The sequence below is a fragment of the Podarcis filfolensis genome (genome assembly GCF_964270895.1).
Source record: "Podarcis filfolensis genome assembly, chromosome: 3".
NCBI classification, from domain to species: domain Eukaryota; kingdom Metazoa; phylum Chordata; class Lepidosauria; order Squamata; family Lacertidae; genus Podarcis; species Podarcis filfolensis.
The window spans coordinates 10,547,781-10,567,682 of NC_139606.1; the positions used below are offsets into that span (position 1 = coordinate 10,547,781).

Sequence of the window (19,902 nt, forward strand, 5' to 3'; positions counted from 1 at the left end):
TCTCAGCTCCTGCCAACCTAGCAGTTCGAAAGCATGCCAAAGTGCAAGTAGATAAATAGGTACCACTCCAGCGGGAAGGTAAACGGCATTTCCGTGTGCTGCTCTGGTTTGCCAGAAGCGGCTTAGTCATGATGGCCACATGACCCGGAAGCTGTACGCCGGCTCCCTCGGCCAATAAAGCGAGATGAGCGCCGCAACCCCAGAGTCGGCCACGACTGGACCTAACGGTCAGGGGTCCCTTTACCTTTATCCCAGACTGAAATTTCTCCACTGCTAAATCTTGTATTATTTAAAGTCCAAAGTGTCACCAGAATTTGCATTTATTCAAAGACAATAGAGTAAGTAAGGCTGCATCCGCCAGATTTTCAGTATCTGGGCAGTCTTCTGTGGGACAACTTCTAATGCAGCCTCTTTGACACCAGCTCTAATACTGCCAAGGCTCATCGCCCTAGAAAGTGGAAAGGGCTCATACAACCTACAGTGCACACCCACCAGATGTTTCAAAGAAAATGCCAGCTGTGTATCATGTAACTAAAATTTCAGATCTAGAGGATAACTTCACATTATGGATATTCCTTTAGAGGTGTCAAGAGGAAACACAAACATTTCATATAGGAGACTTTTTGCACTAGCCTCCTTGTATTATTATTTTGTATTGTATTATTTTACTGTTGTTAGCCACTCTGAGCCTGGCTTTGGCTGGGGAGGGTGGGATATAAATAAATATTATTATTATTATTATTATTATTATTATTATTATTATTATTATTATTATTATTCCATAGTTTATGCTAACACTCCAGGTTAATAAATAAAGGATTCCCCCTTTTTATATTCCTTTGATATCTGTATTCGTCAATAGTTGACTAATTGAACAATCTATAACCTCTATGTGTATGTGTTACTGTTATGTTTGCTTTTATGCCATGTATTTTTGTGTTTCTATATTGTAAAACACCCTGTGATTCTCAGATGAACAGTATATAAATTTAATTAATAAATAGCTTCTTCCAAAAATTAAAATGGCCCAGTTTTCTCAGTATTTACCACACAGCAGAGGGAATTAAAAAATATATCTTCCATTGATTAACATACCAAATGTAACAGCCAGCAAAAAGTTATATTTATAAAATTAGAAATGGTGAACTCAAATAAGGCAACTCTTGAATGAAAACTGACCGTCAAAAATTATGTTAAGAATTCAAGACCTCACAAGTTACAAAAAAGTGACTGTCTAAAAGAAAACCTTCTGATGGTATTTTACGAGTGCCAATTTGATAGTTTTCCCAATGACAAAAAGATTTTCAGTGCAATCCTACTCAAAGTAAGTCCTGTTGCTTTCAATGGGGCTTACTCTCAGTTAAGTGGTATTAGGACTACAGCCATAGTTATCTGGAACTACAATTAGAACAAACAAACAAACTTCTGAACCAATCTGAAGGCACATATTTAGACTGTAGGCTCCTTGGTGGCAAGGCCCCTTCTTTTTTGCTTTTGAAAGGAATGTTCATTTATTACTTATTATTAACATAAGAATTTTGTTTTGAATCATTTCTTCTGAGACTTTAAGACCTTTCAGTGGGTAGCACTGACCTTGCAACCACCCTCTTGTTCTACAAGTTCCAGTTCCCCCAACAGGCTGTGAGGTGCTGAAAAACAAGAAGTCTTTCTGGTATGCTATTACTGGAATACCTGCAAGAATCTGGAAACTGGATCAAAAACCCCACTGATAAAAAGCAGTTTTGAGCATCTAGGTACAGGGTCTGGTGCACAGGTTGTCTCTTAGAACAGAAAAATCTAGGAGGTAATATGCAACATTTTCTAGAAGTACAGTTAGCCTCTGATATTTACTGGCATACATGACAACTATAGATCTAGGAGAAAAACCAGCACCAAACCACTGTTAATAAATTAGTCAAGAACTCTCTTATTCGCATTCTAGTACTGTTCATTTAAATTCAACTCAAGTGGTCCAGCGGTTAAGACACTGCAGTTATAAAGACCAGGATGTCCCAATTCAAATCTTATACAAGCCATTAACTAGTTAGGCCCAGTAGATACGGCACATAAGTCAAACTTTTAAGAGATCACAGACACCTGTGCTCCCTCCTTCTGTCCCCAAACTAAATCCAACATGTTCTGACCATTTGGTTTAACTTGCCTGCTTGGCATTCTGTGTGTCTGATTGCAACTGTCTCCCTCTGGGCCACTGAATTATTTGAACAAAATATGGTGATGTAATAGGAGGAGTAAGACATCACAATAAGGCTTGATATGTACATTTATGATGCAATAATTCATGTTGAATTCAAACCCCAGCTCAACCCTTTACACTCATTTTTTGAGGTGGCAGGAATGATACAAAATGCATTGTAACTCGGCACCTGAAGGGAAACCTTTTGAACGCTATTATTAACTAGATTATGTCCAGCTAACGAATTCATATAAATTATGGAGTATAATAGGAAAAGTATGCCACAGTGAGCAAGCAGGGGTACAAGGAGTTGACTCCGAAAGAAGCCCACCCATATGTGAAAGGCACCTTTCACTCACAGATTGATCTGCACCTTGCTTGGTGGATTGAGCACAAAATCAAAAGTAGTCCAAATTATTTTCAAAGACAGACTATTCGTCCTGAACAACCTGCTCCTCATTAACCTGGGGATATATGTAAGTATTTCCCATTTATTTCTTATACAGTCTTGGGGGGGGGGCGGACACACAGTAGAACACACTTCTGTCTTAACTAGCAATCTCCAAACCAAATGAACAGCAAGTGTCAGATTACAGGCTTTCGGTCAGGGGTCCCCAACCTGTGAGCACATTTCAAATTTTGAAAAAGGTTTGTGGATACTAGCACAAAATGAGTACTCTGGGAGTGTGGCCAATAACAAAATGACCTACTTCTAGGGAGACCTAGGTAGTCCTGTTTCATCCTTTCCTGACACACAGACACTTCAAACTTGCACACAGATAAAACAAAAGCTTTGTATTCACCATTTGTAGCAACTGGCAAAGGAAAGGTTGCTGGGTGAAACTACCTACCATTCTCCAAATAACCACATTGGCTACCAATTTCAGGCCAAGTTTAAAGCAAGTTTGTTAATGGATAAAGCCCCAAACAATTTAGGATCTGATTACCTGGGAGACTGCCCCCCCCCCAATATAAACCAACCCATCTATCAGGGAACTGCCATCGGAGCCAGAGGCGGAGGCAAGGCTCCCAAGCGATGCTGGAGAAGGGCCCAGCAGGGAGAGAGACAGCTCATCGGCTGGGGAAGGAAATCAGCGTAACACCAGAGATAAAGGGGGGCAGATGGGGGAATCGGCGAGGGGGCTCCAGGACTCCTCGCCGGAGACCAGCGGGGAGAGCACGGGTCCTCCGCTACCCACACCCACCCTGCGCAGAAGACTTCCGCGCAGGGAGAGTAGGCGGAGACTCGGCGTCAAAGAACTTTTGTGCTGGAAGAGGTTCAAGAAACGCCCACTGACGGATTCTGCTAGCGACTGAAACAGCCACGAAGTGAAGGGCTGTCCAGACAGAAAAGGTTTAACCAGGCAACCTAGCCAGGAGTGGCGGCAACTTACGCACGAGCAACCCCTATAATCATTACACCATCCATTGAGATCGGATCAGGTCCTCCTCTTGGTTGTTCTGCCACCTCCAAAAATCTATCTTACAGCGAGCAGAGGGAGGGCCTCTTCTGTGGTGGCACCTAGCCTTTGGAAATCCCCCCTGAAATAAGACAAATACCAACTCTGATTGGTTTCAGTTTTCTGTTCCAAGAACTGCTTAATAACAAGTGAATGCTCGGGCGAATAATAACAAGCTCTTAGTAATTTGTCTGAGCTATGGTGGATATTGTATATTTTATTATTTTAATTTATTTATTTAATGAAGATCAGATTATATTGCCCGTAGCCTACTCTGGGGGTTTTTTATTTAATGAAGGATGGCATAGAAATATTTTACTTTAAATAAGTAATTGCCTCATATTGTTGCCTCTGCCTGCTTCCTCCAGACAGCCATTTTGCAGTGTTTGGAGAGGGAAGGGGAGCAACAATGCACACCTCTGGCTCAGCAGGAAAGGATGGGAGGGAACAGAAAGTGCAGGTAGAAGAAGGCTGGTTGGAGCAAAGATGTCAATTTTTAAGATTTTTCCAGCCTCCTGCACAGCTATCAGCAGCAGGTTCAGGGACAGGTAGGGGAGAGCCTAGTGCCTTTTTTATACGTAATCCGAGGTTAATTTTCTAGACAGAATGGAAAACTGTAAAGCCAGATTGTGAAAGGAATGCAGAGCATGGGGCTTGATGCCCGTTCCTGCCGTAATAAAGTATGGTAACCTCTAACAAGAGATAGAAGTAGTCTCTTAGTCTTTGAGCAGTAATAGTCCAGAAGAGTGAGAGTCAACCAGCTACGTTCCATTAAAGTGGTAGATAATCACAAGACAGGGAATGGGATTCCCTAAGTTTGCCATACAGATCTAGTGCTTAGGCCAACAAACGAAACAGCAGAATGAGGAAAATAAAAATAAAATAAAAATGACCGCTATAGGGAGCGACTCCCCTGTGAAGAAAGGTTACAGCATTTGGGACTTTTTAGTTTAGAGAAAAGGAGATTCGGAAGTGACACGACGGAAGTTTACAAAATTATACATGGCATGGAGAGAGTGGGTGGAGAGAAGTTTCCCTCCTTCTATCATAACACTAGAACTCATGGAGACCTCCAATGAAGTTGAATGTTAGAAGGTGCAGGACAGATAAGAAAAAAAGGTATTTACCGTATTTTTTGCTCCTTAAGACTCACTTTTTCCCTCCTAAAAGGTAAGGGGAAATGTGTGCGCGTCTTATGGAGCGAATGCAGGCTGCGCAGCTATCCCAGAAGCCAGAACAGCAAGAGGGATTGCTGCTTTCACTGCGCAGCGATCCCTCTTGCTGTTCTGGCTTCTAAGATTCAGAATATTTTTTTTCTTGTTTTCCTCCTCCCAAAACTAGGTGCGTCTTGTGGTCTGGTGCGTCTTATAGAGCGAAAAATACGGTATATCTTAATAGTGTGGTGGCTTGTTTGATTCTTCTGTTATATGTTTGTTTGTTTGTTTGATTGATTGATTGATTGATTGTATGTTTGTTTACTTGTATGCACGTTTGTTTTTTCATAAATGTATTTTAAATTAATAAAGATATATTTAAAAGGGGGGAAAGGTACTTCTTCACGCAGCTAATAATCAAACTATGGAATTCACTCCTCAAGCAGGCGGTGATGGACACCAGCTCGGATGACTTTAAAAGAGGATTATACAAACTGACGGAGGAGAGGGTTATCAATGGCTACTAGCCTTGACGGCTATGCTTTACCTCCACAGCTTGAGGCAGCAATGCCTCCGGATAACAGTTACTAGAAACTATGGGAAGAGAGAGTGCTCTTGTGCTCCTATTCTGTTCCCTAGTTTCTGTCAGGAGCTCGTCCTACACTAGAGTAGGACCCTGGCAGAGACACATGCATGACTGGGCATGTCCCCTCCCTCCTGGTCGGTCGGGAGCTTCAAAAGCTTTCTTCTGCCCGAACATCACAGCAACCAATGTCAACAGACATCAGCACACTTAGGGATCCTCAGAGTCTTCGCAGCTTGTGTGACAGACCTCAGCATTTTGGCTAATCTACTTTATTTACATATAAACACACACGGAGCACTGCAACATGACTCCCTCTCTCTCTAGCATCAGACAGCAAAGAGAATGAACAAAGGACAATAGTCTCACTTCACGGAACACAGGAACACAAACATCCTGTCTCCGTCACTTCCCACTCTGTGGAGTCAAAACATATAGCATCATGTGATAGACAACAATCCCATGACTGCAATCATGGAGCAGGAATTCTAACAGTTTCCCACAGGCATCTGGTTGGCTGCTGTGAGAACAGGATGCAGGACTAGGATCACAGGATCACTGGCCTGATCCAGCAGGTTATCCTTACATTCTTATTCTGCCATTTCATATCCAATTTTATTTTACCAATTGATTTCAAAAATTAAAAAAATCTCTCATTTTCTCATCCATATACACACACACACACATATTGCCGCCAGCGCAAAACATTACTTAGTAATAAAGCAATAATAATCTTTGCTTAAATGAAAGGAATTTGCTAAAATCTGCAGACATTGCTCATGAATGTTTAATAGATGCCCTTGCTGATTAATACTTTCAATCAGTAATCTGAGCAATCTCTTATATAAGTAAAACCATCAGGCTCCTCCACTCTGCGCCAACAAGTGTACCTGAACATTGCCTTGGGAAGAGGTATTTACACAAACTCACATCTGGGAATCAGTCCAGCAGTGACTCTCTTCATAACTTCCAAGAAATAAAACCACACTTTAAACTAAAGATTATCTCCTTCCATGAAACTTTAAGAAGACAAAAAAGGAATACACATGCAAATCTTACACAATGTGTACTTGGAAACAAGCAAGATTCCCACCTACCGAACTTGTTTTGTTTTCCCTAAAGTCTAAAGGGCGAGTTCACATTGTCAAACTCTGCCATACAAATCAGCACACTAGTATATCACAAAATAGATTAGCATGAACCGTGTTATATACACATGGAGCCACAGCCATTTCCATGACTGCAGGTGTATGTTTTTCCCTATGTTTTAGGTATGGTTATGTCTGAAGCTTTGGGGAGGCCTGGTTTCTTGGACTGGGACAGGGCAGGGATGGCTTTCCACCAAAATCCATTCTAAAAAAGCTCTATTTTTCCTGTGCTCAGCTTCTCCTTTGAAGAAGAGATTCCAGAGTTTCCCATCATAACACTTGCCAAACCAGGGATTCCCAGGCTGAGCACAGTTGTTGCTGCCACTATCTTCCTTTAGATACAGTCGCTGAGGGCAGCTCTGAAAAGGATTCAACACAGCAAACAACCCTACTCAAGTGGAATTTCTCCAGCTGTAGTGACTCCTGTGGATCCCCAAATGATGTGCTGGAGCCTTCAAGAAATATGCCACCACCATGTTGGCTACACATTCATTCATTCTATACCCCTCAGGGTCAGGGCATAATTTTAAAGGAGACACTGGGTATTTCCCCATCATAGTCTGCAAACATGGGGGGGGGGGAGAGATTCCAGAAGGATGACCATTGCCTAGAAGCACTGTCTCATCTCTAAACTCTGATCAAAGAGGAGGGTAAGACCAGGCTTTTCTGCTTTCGCAGAGAAGGGTGAGTGGTGTGCCTCCAATTTTTATCCAGAAAGAATACCATCCCAAATAGAAAATGCTGTTTCATATAAACAGTTCATGGAGAGGCAAAATAATTTCCTCCTGGCCCAGAGTTACATCAGTCTTTTCTGAAAAAAGGGAGTATCCTAGATTGGAAAGAGCTGAGCCTCTGCTGCTACAGTATATAATTCTTAACTACCTCTAAAGCTCTCTCAATGATTTATCAGCAATGCTTTTATACATAATAACTGTCACCTACTGATATAATTATTTTATTTGGGGCAATAGTAACTTCTCTCAAATACAAAAAAAAAATTTAATACAAGGATAACCTGATAATATAGTTGCTAATGACCGACTTATAAACACAATCATCTGAATGCAAGCAGTGCTACATTTCAATCTGCAAGATAAAATTCTGAATCATTTAAATATTATTTCACAAATGTTGCTTATGGCTTCAAAGCACTGAAGATGCAGCTTTGCAAAGATATTGGCTCTAGACAGTAATTATATCCACAGCCTAATGTTGCAGTTAATGGACACACACATTTCAATAATTACAATGCCTGAACAAGATAATATGCCTTTATTAGCTGCTGCAAAATAAAAGCTAAGCCAGAACTGAACTTAGCTAAGCATTTTAGAGACCAGATATAGAACGTATTATTAAAAACTCTAGACAACAGAAAACACCGAAATCAGGATTTTCATGACAATCGCGTAATAAAAAATGAAAAGTATTCATATAGGTAGCATAACTAGGCACGGTGGGTGGAGCTAGCAGGGACTGGAGAGAGAGATCAAGGTTTTAATTAGTACATGGTTGAAGATTTTGCATTAATTGGATGAAAAAGTGTTACGACATGATGATTATAATAGGACAAGCCTAATACTCTTGCTGAGTATTGCCATACTTTCAGCAGTAAAGCCATTATGTTCTAATGTTCTGCTGTTGTACACCATTTTGAATTTATAACCTTACACACTCTAATGCAGCATTTATAGCTCTCTCTGGTTCTATATGACCCACAAATTTAGCAATGCACTATTACTAACTTTCATTGTATTTCATTAATATATATATATTTTAACAGTACTGGATCTAGAGTAAACTCTCACAGAACACAGTAAAACATTGCAGGGTTTGAACCGGGAGCTACAGTGGCACACCCCAGGCACTTTACTCCCAGCTCAATTATGGTTACTTGGAAGCAAAGAACATGGCTAGCCTGACCTCTTCAGATGGTCAGAGGGTGCTATTGCACCAAGTAGCCCCAAACAGAGATCAGGCACCATTAGGAGTGAATCTGGCCCTACAGTGCAGCCGACTCTGACCTGGATCCTCAGTCTGAGCAACAAATTGTTCAGGTATGGACTGAATAGTTCATGCACTGCCTATCTTGGCTCACCACCTACACGAAAGCTTGCTGAAACAGTACTTTAATTATATCAGATGTGGGTTTTTTAAGTCAGTTCTATGTCTACTTTATGGCATAGTCATTGTCTCTAATTTCAGCAAGAATTTTGGCCTATTCTAATGATACATTTCTAAGAAAGCATAAAATATGCATCAGGAACGTTCCAGGATTCTGATAACAACAATTAGCTTATCAGTGCCTTTCTCGGATAATAGTATGATCATCTAGCCCAATTCAGTAAATTCATACTAATAGGAATTGTTCTACCTTCCTTTGTTGTCGCCTGAATTGTTGAATAAGTCCATCAACAGCACTAAAGTAAATTAATCTCCCAGATCTATCTCCCGGACGTTTTAAAGAGAAAGGAACTTCATCTTAGAGCTAAGCAAGTAAAAGCAGTGGTGTAACACTTCAGCAGCATGAACATTCCAATATAATACCTTTGTTCTCAGATAAACTTAGAGAAGAATTCAACACTGCACTTTCCTGATTGTTCCATCAGTGCAAGTATCTTGGCTCACCAGATGGAATTATCTCCCCTCCCTTTCACCAGGACGTTGTTCCAGAGGTTATCCCCTCCCTGCATGCCAACTGAGGGAGGGGACATGCTTAGGGAAGAATAGGCTGGAAAAGCCCCACTGCCCAATGGAAGTTCTTGCTCAGGACTTCCACTGACAGGACTCATTAGCTGAAATCTACCCCAAGTAAACAAAGTAGCAGGCACATGATACTACTATGATGATGAGGTATGATGTTCCAATGGTGAACATCTTTGGAGCAGGAGCAAATTTTGCTAATCACATCAATTGCATGTCCACCACGTACTCAAAGATGGAAGTACCACTACATAACCAATGTGTCCGTTCAAATTCAGCCTGGTGGCAAATCCACCTGCATGCTCACGGAAGCCAAAAAGAATCTAAACTGGACCAAAAGATAAACAAACAAGTTGAGCACTGAAGGAAACAGGAAAGCAAGAGCACTTCCTGGTACCTGGGATGCTATAATGAGTACTGCATATAATATAAAATATGATATTAGAATATTTCCAATATTAGACAGGTGCTGAATTAAAATATTCAAGAATTATTGGTAGTCTTCATTTCAACCCTTAGTAACCCCATTACGTTTTATAAATTCCAGTTCTACAGCTTCTCATCCCAATTATCCTTTGGAGTTTGTTTGTTTTTGTTTAAGTATATTGAACCAAATATTCCCATTGTCTACATAACTAGATAATCTGAGGTTTGCTCAGCTAGCAGCTCGAGGGCCCTTGGCTGAATATCACCAGGTCCTTGCTACCTAGGACTCATTCAGACTGTGCACATAATTTTAATTGCTCTTTTTGCTATCCTGACCCGTGTATCCTTACCTTTTCTTGTTTATATCAATACAATACCAAATTTCCTATCTGTTGGGGTTATTGTGAGGTCATACACACCAGAGATTGTACGCATTCACATGAAGATGTGGAGAATATTCAAGAATTGACAGCATCATGAGGGAATATTGTTCACCGTCTGATCAATACAGACAATCAAAAATGGATACTGGAGAACACAAAATGACCACTCTATACATTATGCACCTAATATGCATAACCTCCATGTAAGTTTCACACACTGTTTGTACAATATAGATTACATTCAAGCAGAGGATATGTGTGCTGACCGGCCAACAAGCACACTACCCAACTGACATTGCCAACCTGTACATATTCTCCACCACCACTTGAAGATTATGCATCTCAACTGGGCAATATATGAAGTCCACTGCTCACGTTGTCAATTTCTGCAATTTCTCCATGCATATGTATAGAACAGTATGTATAAAACAGTGGTTAAATGGATGAACACCCGAGTTTCATTTCTTCCACAATCATTCACTGATAATGAACACCAGCACTTTATTACTGTTAAATCTTCCTCGCAGAGCCAGATCAAATCTCAGTCTCAGCTTTTTACCAGGGTAGACATGCCAAGTAATACTTCTCAAAAGACAGCTCTCTATCCCTATTATTATTGTGTGTTTCATGCATGTTTTCCAGTTTTAGTCTTCACATTTAGTCTTCCTCTGACCAGAGTTAGACAAGCAATGCCAGTATGACCATAACTTCAAGTCCCATCACCTCCGAACAGTCAAAACTCCTGCTTTTGCCACTTCTGTTTCTGAGCAAACCCAGGTAAGTTATACTTTTTACAACCATGATGGGAGATCTCCCAAAGTAGGCATTTTCAACTGGCTTGCTATTTTGAACAAAAGGATCTGTCTGGTGCAAGAAGGCCATTCAGAAGCACTCTCCAGTGAGCCAGTGTGGTGTAGTGGTTAAGAGTGGTGGACTCGTAATCTGGTGAACCAGGTTCGCATCCCCACTCCTCCACATGCAGCTGCTGGGTGACCTTGGGCTAGTCACACTTCTCTGAAGTCTCTCAGCATCACTCACCTCACAGAGTGTTTGTTGTGGGGGAGGAAGTGAAAGGAGATTGTTAGCTGCTTTGAGACTCCATCGGGTAGTGATAAAGCAGGATATCAAATCCAAACTCCTTCTTCTCCATAATCATGACTATAGCCACATTATAGAATAACACGGTAAATCCATTTTTAATAGTGATATATAAAATGACACTTGGTTGCCTCCCCTTTACTTATGGGCCTTTAAAAATTATGGTACTTCTGTAACATACAGAAAACTAGATATGGTAAACAGTGCATGGCAAAGTCATTAATACAACTGTCTGGAAACGGGACTTTTTCACCTCTCATTCAAAACCGCCAGTACTCCCAGGTTCAGTCTTCAGCTAAGGCTGGGAAAAACTCCTACCTGAAACCCCAGAGGAGTAGCTGCCAGTCAGTGTTGACAGTACCAAGATCAATGGGCCAATGGTCTGATATGGTATAAAGCAAGCCAAGCCACAACGCAACAGGAGGACTGAGCATATGAGTTCTTTACATCACTTGAACCAACATTAGGGAGGTAGCCCATGGCAACCATACATACATAAATACAATGTAAGATGTACAGTGGTACCTCGGGTTACATACGCTTCAGGTTACAAATGCTTCAGGTTACAGACTCCACTAACCCAGAAATAATACCTTGGGTTAAGAACTTTGCTTCAGGATGAGAACAGAAATTGTGCTCCGGCGGCGCCACAGCAACGGGAGGCCCCATTAGCTAAAGTGGTGCTTCAGGTTAAGAACAGTTTCAGGTTAAGAACGGACCTCCGGAACGAATTAAGTACGTAACCATAGTTACCACTGTATTTGCCAGCATGTAGGTTCGTACACTCCAATGTTGAATGTGGTTTCCTATTCTGATTAAGAGGATAAGTGCCACAGTCCACTGTTTCAGATGTAACAGCGAACTATGGAATCAAGTTCATCTGAGCAAACCAAGTCCGGGGATGGGGGGCCATGTGAGCCCAATGTTCACTTTATGTGTGTGGAAGTACAAAATGTATCTGTTCATCCCAGCTATTCTTTCTCTTGACCCTAAATAACAGCTCACGTACAGTTTGGTACTTTGGTAATCAATACGTTATAAAACCGGACTCCAACATATCTTTATCATTGTCATACCTCTGTGAAGTTTCACCTACTTTGGCCAAGAACCCTAAAAGCCCTACTTTAAAACTAATGTAGCCATCTCAACTGCCCTTCCCTAAAACATTTGGGGGCACAACTGAACCCACTATTTGTTAAAATTCTTCCGTAAACTCTAAATGTTAAAGTTAAATGAGAGGCATTTAATGCAATCTGAAAAATATTCAGTTCAATTAAAAATAATTGATGCATGGTGAAATAATTCTTCCCAAAGCTGCTGTAAAAATCTTCAAAAAAATAAAGCTACTTAATAATTTTCATCTCCTACAGGCTAGAGAAGCATTATTGCATATTAAAAATTGGAATTCAGTTTTCCCAGGAGGTACAAGAAAGTTATTAAAACAACCTATTTATTGTTGATATAACTATCCATTTGTGCTACACAAAAAGTAACAATTTCAGTACATTAAGAGAAAAACTAATTAAGATATAATTAGTATTTTCTGTATTTTGATAATTAAGGATTAGTTGGCTATTCCTTTTCACATTCCTGTTTGTTGCATCCTGACAATACCTTTAATGAGCAGCTAACGCTATTTAAGCCCTCATGGCTGAGCAGTTTAGTGACCACTACTACATTGCTTCCATTTATCACTGCCTCTTTACCTATAAATTAAAGCAGCCCTCTAGCTATCTTGATCTACTTTATATCAATTTCTTCATCCATATCAGCTGAATATGTATGGCATTAACCTCATTTACCAGTTGAGAAAAGATGAATTAAAATGAGATCCAATTCCTGGTCACACAACACAATTTCAAAAATGCCTGCTAATTTCCACCACCTGTCAGAACAGCAATCCTTTACTTTCCAGTAATAAAATGAGGTATATTTCTGCTCAGCTCATTAAAAATAAAAATTGAACACACATTTTAATGTAATTAACCACTAAAAGTACAAATCCCTGATTACAATATGAACCATATATGTTCATTTCTTCTAGTCCCAATGAAGCCAATGCATTTGTATACACTGTGAAATGCACTGCAAAAATATTAGAAATGTTAAGTTTAGTATAAAGTCAATTCTGTAGCCTTGCAAAAATACAGTATTTTATAAACTAGGATTAACAAGAAAACCAGAGGCACAATAGTGAGCAATTTTTTTATTTTAAACCATTCCAGTTCCAAATAAAGTAAACTGCCAGAATATATACAGATTCTGTTTGCAATATGAAACTTGTAAAGAAAATTTTCTTTAACATACTGTACATTTATGTTCCTATATTTTGTATTTTTATTCCACAGTTATCAAGCACAGATAGAAACTGCACACAAGAAAGTGAGAGTAAAACAGGAATTACAATTAAAATACTTAGTTGCTCTTTCCAGGAAACAATCACCAACTTTCTCAATGTCTCTATATTTTAGGAGTGAGGGATTACTAACAATTTCTCTTCTAAATCACCTGCACTGGGGGGTTCTTTCTAGGATTATTTTCCAATAAACTCTACCCCTGCTCCAAATGTCCTTTGCAATAATTATGTTTCACAGATTCATCTTTGCTTTATACCACCTCTTCACAGAAACAATGTACTGTAGATCCTTGGGTCTTCCAAATCGTGCTCAGCCCAAGGGCCACAATCAGGAGAAAAGGGGGCGGAACAATGAATGTAAATATTACCTTGTGCAGTAGGCTAGCTTCTATGTACTTTCACATACCTCTCTTTATTCACATCCAGAAAAGGAAGAGGTATTACCAGAATTGAAGGACACATTCCAGCCAGGCAAAGCCAAGCCACAGAAGCTGTGACCTGGGGAGAATTGCAAGTGTTAGACAGTGGCGCCTGGAGGGCTACATTCAAACTCTGGGCCCGAGGTCCCCCACCACTGATCTACACCAGGGATGTCCAACAGGTCGATTGTGATCTATTGGTCGATTGCGGGGTGTCTCTGGTCGATCACGGGACCCTGCCCCCCCCCCAAAAAAGCTCAACAACTCTGGTCAATACAATGGGTAGATCATTGTCGGTGTTTTTCAGTGGGAGTAGATCGCAGTCTCTTGGAAGTTCGATATCCCTGATCTACACACTGTGTGCAGCCTAATAAAGCTTTGCCTTGTTTTGGAAACAAAAATTGAGCCCCATCTGCATAATCGAGAACACACAAGTCATTTCAACACTCAACAGGTTTCAGAACATGCTCAGTTGGTTCTAGAACACCAACAGCCAGCTCCCCCTCGCAAATAAGAGTTTAAAAGGATCACCAGGATGAATATGCCTTGTCAACCATTCAGTCTACGACTAGCGTCAATACAACTAGCAAAACTATGAGACTGTCTTAAGTGCTGGAAGATGCAATTTGTGAAGAAGAAGCAACCATCCTATCTGTGTCAAGCTATACGACCACAGATCTTTAGTCTAACAGAATGACACTAACTGCAAAAACAAGACTAATGTTGGCATTTGATAATGCTGTGCAATCCACACCAAAACATATAGACCAAAATGGGGAATGAAAACGCCTCTCAACATTGCTATCTATCTATCTATCTATCTATCTATCTATCTATCTATCTCTCAGCATTTATAAACTACTTAGAATTGCAAAAATCTCTAAATGATGCACTGTAACGATAGATAAATATTATTAAAACGAAAACAAAAATGCAACCTAAAACAAAACAGCAGTAAAAGTATATAAAAACAAACAAAATAGCAATTCAGAGGATTCAAACACATAAAACAGGTTCCAAGCTTATGGATCAGGGAGAATCTGGTCTTCATATTTTTTAGCAGATGGATTGATTCAACATAGGTTTTAAAAAAGGGTAAAGAACCCCTGGATGGTTAAGTCCAGTCAAAGGCAACTATGGGGTGCACCGCTCATCTTGCTTCAGGCCGAGGGAGCCGGCGATTGTCCACAGACAGCTTTCCGAGTCATGTGGCTAGCATGACTAAACTGCTTCTGGCGCAACAGGACACCATGACAAGTGCCAGAGCGCATGGAAATGTTGTTTACCTTCCCGCCACAGTGGTACCTATTTATCTACTTGCGCTGGTGAGCTTTCAAGCTGCTAGGTTGGCAGGAGCTGGGACAGAGCAACAGGAGCTCACCCGATCGGCAAGCCCAAGAGGCTCAGTGGTTTAGACCACAGCGCCACCAGCTGCGATACTGCAGACAGAACAATCACTCATGCCCTTTAAATCACATTCCAAAGGAGACTATATTCAGATTGAAAGCTTAAGATAAGGGTGTGTTGTTTCTAATTTTTATACAGTAATTTAAGCCCTTTATATTAAAATAAATGAAAATATGAGGAAAGCTGTTTAATAGCCATCTATGGTCAAATTAAATTATGATGTGCATTCCTTACAAACAGTTATGGCTATAGGTGAGCATAGGAAACAATATGTAGTATTTAAACCAATACTATTGCATCACCAATGATCATTCTGGCTTTTAAAGCTATTTCAGTTCCTACAACTGGTTATAAAGGTAAAGGGACCCCTGACCATTAGGTCCAGTCGTGGCCAACTCTGGGGTTGCGGCGCTCATCTCGCTTTATTGGCCAAGGGAGCCGGCATACAGCTTCCGGGTCATGTGGCCAGCATGACTAAGCCACTTCTAGCAAACCAGAGCAGCACACGGAAACGCCGTTTACCTTCCTGCCGGAGCGGTACCTATTTATGTACTTGCACTTTGACATCCTTTCGAACTGCTAGGTTGGCAGGAGCAGAGGCCGAGCAATGGGAGCTCACCCTGTTGCGGGGATTCAAACCGCCGACCTTCTGATTGGCAAGTCCTAGGCTCAGTGGTTTAACCTACAGCGCCACCCGCGTCCCATAACTGGTTATACTCATCTCCAAAATCTGTGGGTTGTATCCAAGTAAAGCGTAACTCAGAATAAAACCACTGGATTGTATTCAACTAAATCTTACTCAGAGTAGAACTACTGAAATTAATGAACCTAAATTAGTCATGCCCGCTTACTTCAATGGGTCCACTCAGAGTCGGACTAGCACTGAGTACCACTCATTGAAATCAATGGTCTAATGTTAATCATACACATTGATTTCAGTTGGTTTACTCTAAGTATGACTTACCGTAGTTGGATTAAATCTTATAGGTTGTTAAACACTCCAAACTGAAATAATCTAAGCATTGTTGAGAATGCTTATTATCAATGCCTCTAACTATAAAGGACAAATGTAAATATTTTCTCTCCACTGTTAATCTTCAAGACATATATTTCTCCGTTACCCCTGCAAGGTCATTTATTTCCTGCATAAAGCAGAGGGCAATTAAATGGAAGGATAAACCTGGTGCCCTGAAGAGAGAAAACATCCACAGTCAATTGAATATTTTTGATTCCTTCCCTCTCTTTTTCACCAAGCGCTACTTGGGGAGCACATTATGCTGAAATGCAATCTCATAAATATCATTAAAAACCATAACAATATAAATGTGTAATACATAGAACAGAGGGAGTCTTTCCCCACTTGGGCTTCTGATCATTCCCTACTGCTTATATTTCCTCAACAGAATGAAATAACCACATTAAATAAAATAAAAAAAATAAAGAACGTGTATAATTTGCATGGGAGAAAATACAGATGTAAAGGTTAACAAATTAAAGATCTACCTGCAGAAAAAGGTACACACAGCGTATGTTCTATAGCATTACAGCACCACAGTTTTCCACCTATGTGTCTGAGCATAGCTATCTGAAAGAATGATCATTGACTGGTTGCATGGTTAGTCAAACATTTGCAACTTGGCCCTTTGTACAACCAAGTACAGCTTAGATATAGGCTATTTTTAGAACTCACCATTGCAGTATGCAGAGCAGGGCCTTTGTTAGTATTCTCCAAACCCTCCAGATTTGCAGCAAGCATACTAAAGTGTTTGCTATATTACGGAAAGCATGACCGTGTGGTTTCTTTGGTTAAACTGGATACTAAGCCTCCCCTTATCAGTTGCTAACAAAATGCATCTTAAAAAAAACTGTCAAAGTTCAGCTTAAAAAGGATCCCCAGCAGTGTCTCAATGAGGCTGAAGAACGCAGACAATCTTTTTATCAAGTTTATAAATATCACTTTCAGTTAATTTAAGCTACTTTCAATAACCATATAAATGGTTGTCATCTTAACTAGATCCATTTTTACATCTCTCTTTACTTCTGTTTCCAAACATGAATCCTTCTAATCAATAAGAGTATATCTATGCAGGCAATATATAGCAGAGGATTTACTGTAGGGATATAATGCCATCTGCTGCTACAGCTGCTGCTATAGCAGGGGGAGATAAAAAACAAAGACATAACCGGGCCTTTAGTTTTAAAAAAATGCTTTAGAGATCATATTGTTTCATTTTATCCCAGAAACGTTAAACCCAGACATTCAAAGAAAGGAGCAGGATTTTGTTGTTATTCAATCCCACCATCCCAAAACTACACACCTCTATTGCCTGCCAGATCTCAGAAACACTATATTCAGAATAGATTTACAAGACAAGTTCTCTCATCCTTTCACAGGTCTGTGCTGAACTGGATTGTGTAAAGGATCCAATACTGATTCACAGTGTGGTGGTGGTCAAGTTTTATTCTGGTGAACCTGGATCACAAAGCAACTTGATCCTGGCTATATTCAGAAGGAGATTGCCTCTGAATACCAGCTGCTGAAGGGAAATAACAGAAGAGGCCTCTTGCCCTCAAATACTGCTTGTGGACTTCCATTAGGCATCTTCTTCACCACCATCAGAAACAGAATACTGGACTAGATCTGTCTTTGGGCTCCTCTTTCATTATCCGAGGGAAGAATCAGTGAGATAATCATCAGTGAGTAATGATAGACTAGATCCCCTAAAAACTGCTTATCTACCATCACCCACCTTCCCTTGCAATCTGCACCCACAGGGATGTGTTAGGTATGCCACCGTGCAGCTAGGTTAATGTTAAGCATACAGGGTTATTCCTGCATTGCAGGGGATTGGGCTAGATGACCCTTGCGGCCCCTTCCAACTATTCAATTCTATGATTCTAGGCTGATCAGCGCTTGGAAGTTGTCCAGTATCATCCAATATCATTTACAGTGCATCCTATCTAAAGGGAGGCCACAGGAGGCACAAAGTGTTCCTCTAAGAAATCAATGAAGATAGGGTTCTCTGAAAAGGCATTTTACTCTGAGTACACCCATTGTAATTAATGAACATGACCAACTTAGGTCCATTCATTTCAGTGCATCTACTCTGATTAAATGGGACGCGGGTGGTGCTGTGGGTTAAACCACAGAGCCTAGGACTTGCTGATCAGAAGGATGGCGGTTTGAATCCCTGCAACGGGGTGAGCTCCCGTTGCTCGGTCCCTGCTCCTGCCAACCTAGCAGTTCGAAAGCATGTCAAAGTGCAAGTAGATAAATAGGTACCGCTCCGGCGGGAAGGTAAATGACATTTCCGTGCGCTGCTCTGGTTTGCCAGAAGTGGCTTAGTCATGCTGGCCACATGACCCAGAAGCTGTACGCCGGCTCCCTCGGCCAATAAAGCGAGATGAGCGATGCAACCCCAGAGTTGGCCACAACTGGACCTAATGGTCAGGGGTCCCTTTACCTTACTCTGATTAAAACATAACTTTCTACTTATCTTTTTAACTAGGTAAGGTACACATGGTTAAACAGGAGCTATGGCAGCAGGGTCAATATGCCCAAACCTAGGAAAGTGAGGGTACATATGCAACAAACTCAGAGAGGGCAGCCGAGGGCTTCACAGACTACTGCTTTGCCTCATTACATGATTGTTTCCTTTTAATGAAACTAATGTGCTCTTCCGCAGTATCAATTCTCAGTTTGATGACATCAGGTGAAAACAAAAATAGCCAAAAGAAACTACAAAAATCAAAGCATTAGAAAAAAAGTACTTCAAACTAGACAAGCTTGCAACAGCCTAGATTTCTCCAACAACAGGAAGAGGAATTTTATAGTTGGTCGCTAGCAAATCAAATCTTTACTGCCACAGTCAAGGACCAGCAAATGTTTGCCACTGTTCACATCTCAAAACAAAAAGACGTTCTGTGTTCAGGAATTTGCCTAAACACACAAAATCTCTGAGCGTGGACAGGGGTGCATCTATAAGTCTAGTCCCAAACATCCTTGCCTGCACTGAACACACACGGTCAGTTCTCTGCCTTCTCTTGTGTTGTATAGGAAAAGTCTGCCGGGTGTTTCTGCCCATGTTTGCTTGAATGAGACTATACCCCTCCATGTGATCAGGAACCCGGCTTCAACTAAGCATAAGCGGAGGCCCCTCGAAGACCATTCCCACACAACAAGGCAAAGGTCGGTGACTATGGAGGACCACCCTGGGGGTGCGGATTGTGTGTGCACCCCTGTCCCCACTTTGAGTGCCCACGTACACAATTTAATTAATTTTTTTCTACATGGGACTCAACGTTAAGTATCTCTAAAAAGAGGCGTACACGAAAAGGGAAGAATAAAAATCATGATACTGATCTGGTAATCAGAAAGTCCAATTGCTGTGTCTAATCTTTCATCACTGTCTTCCTGCTAAATATTTGCTTTGGAGAACAAGCAAAAACTATTTCAATCTTTCTCAACATCAACTGATCAGCTCTGTTTAATATCTGTATTATGAGTGTCCCCTTAAGTTAGGAGGAATTAACTACCGGTACTTTTTCCTTAAAGAATGTGTCTTACTATTTCT

The 19,902-nt window shown here is 40.7% G+C and overlaps 2 protein-coding genes and 1 long non-coding RNA gene across 6 annotated transcripts in view; 1 reads left to right on the forward strand and 2 right to left on the reverse strand.

Moving 5' to 3' along the window:
- FERMT1 (FERM domain containing kindlin 1) overlaps positions 1-19,902 on the reverse strand; it is a 637,654-nt gene that overhangs the window by 164,596 nt on the left and 453,156 nt on the right. The gene's annotated exons all lie outside the window — the stretch shown is intronic.
- RANBP17 (RAN binding protein 17) overlaps positions 1-19,902 on the reverse strand; it is a 182,175-nt gene that overhangs the window by 126,942 nt on the left and 35,331 nt on the right. The window lies entirely within an intron of this gene.
- Positions 1,658-19,705, forward strand: LOC310759528. Its single transcript, XR_014546380.1, has 3 exons — positions 1,658-2,670; positions 17,723-18,010; positions 19,386-19,705. It is a non-coding gene; the product is annotated as an uncharacterized lncRNA (long non-coding RNA).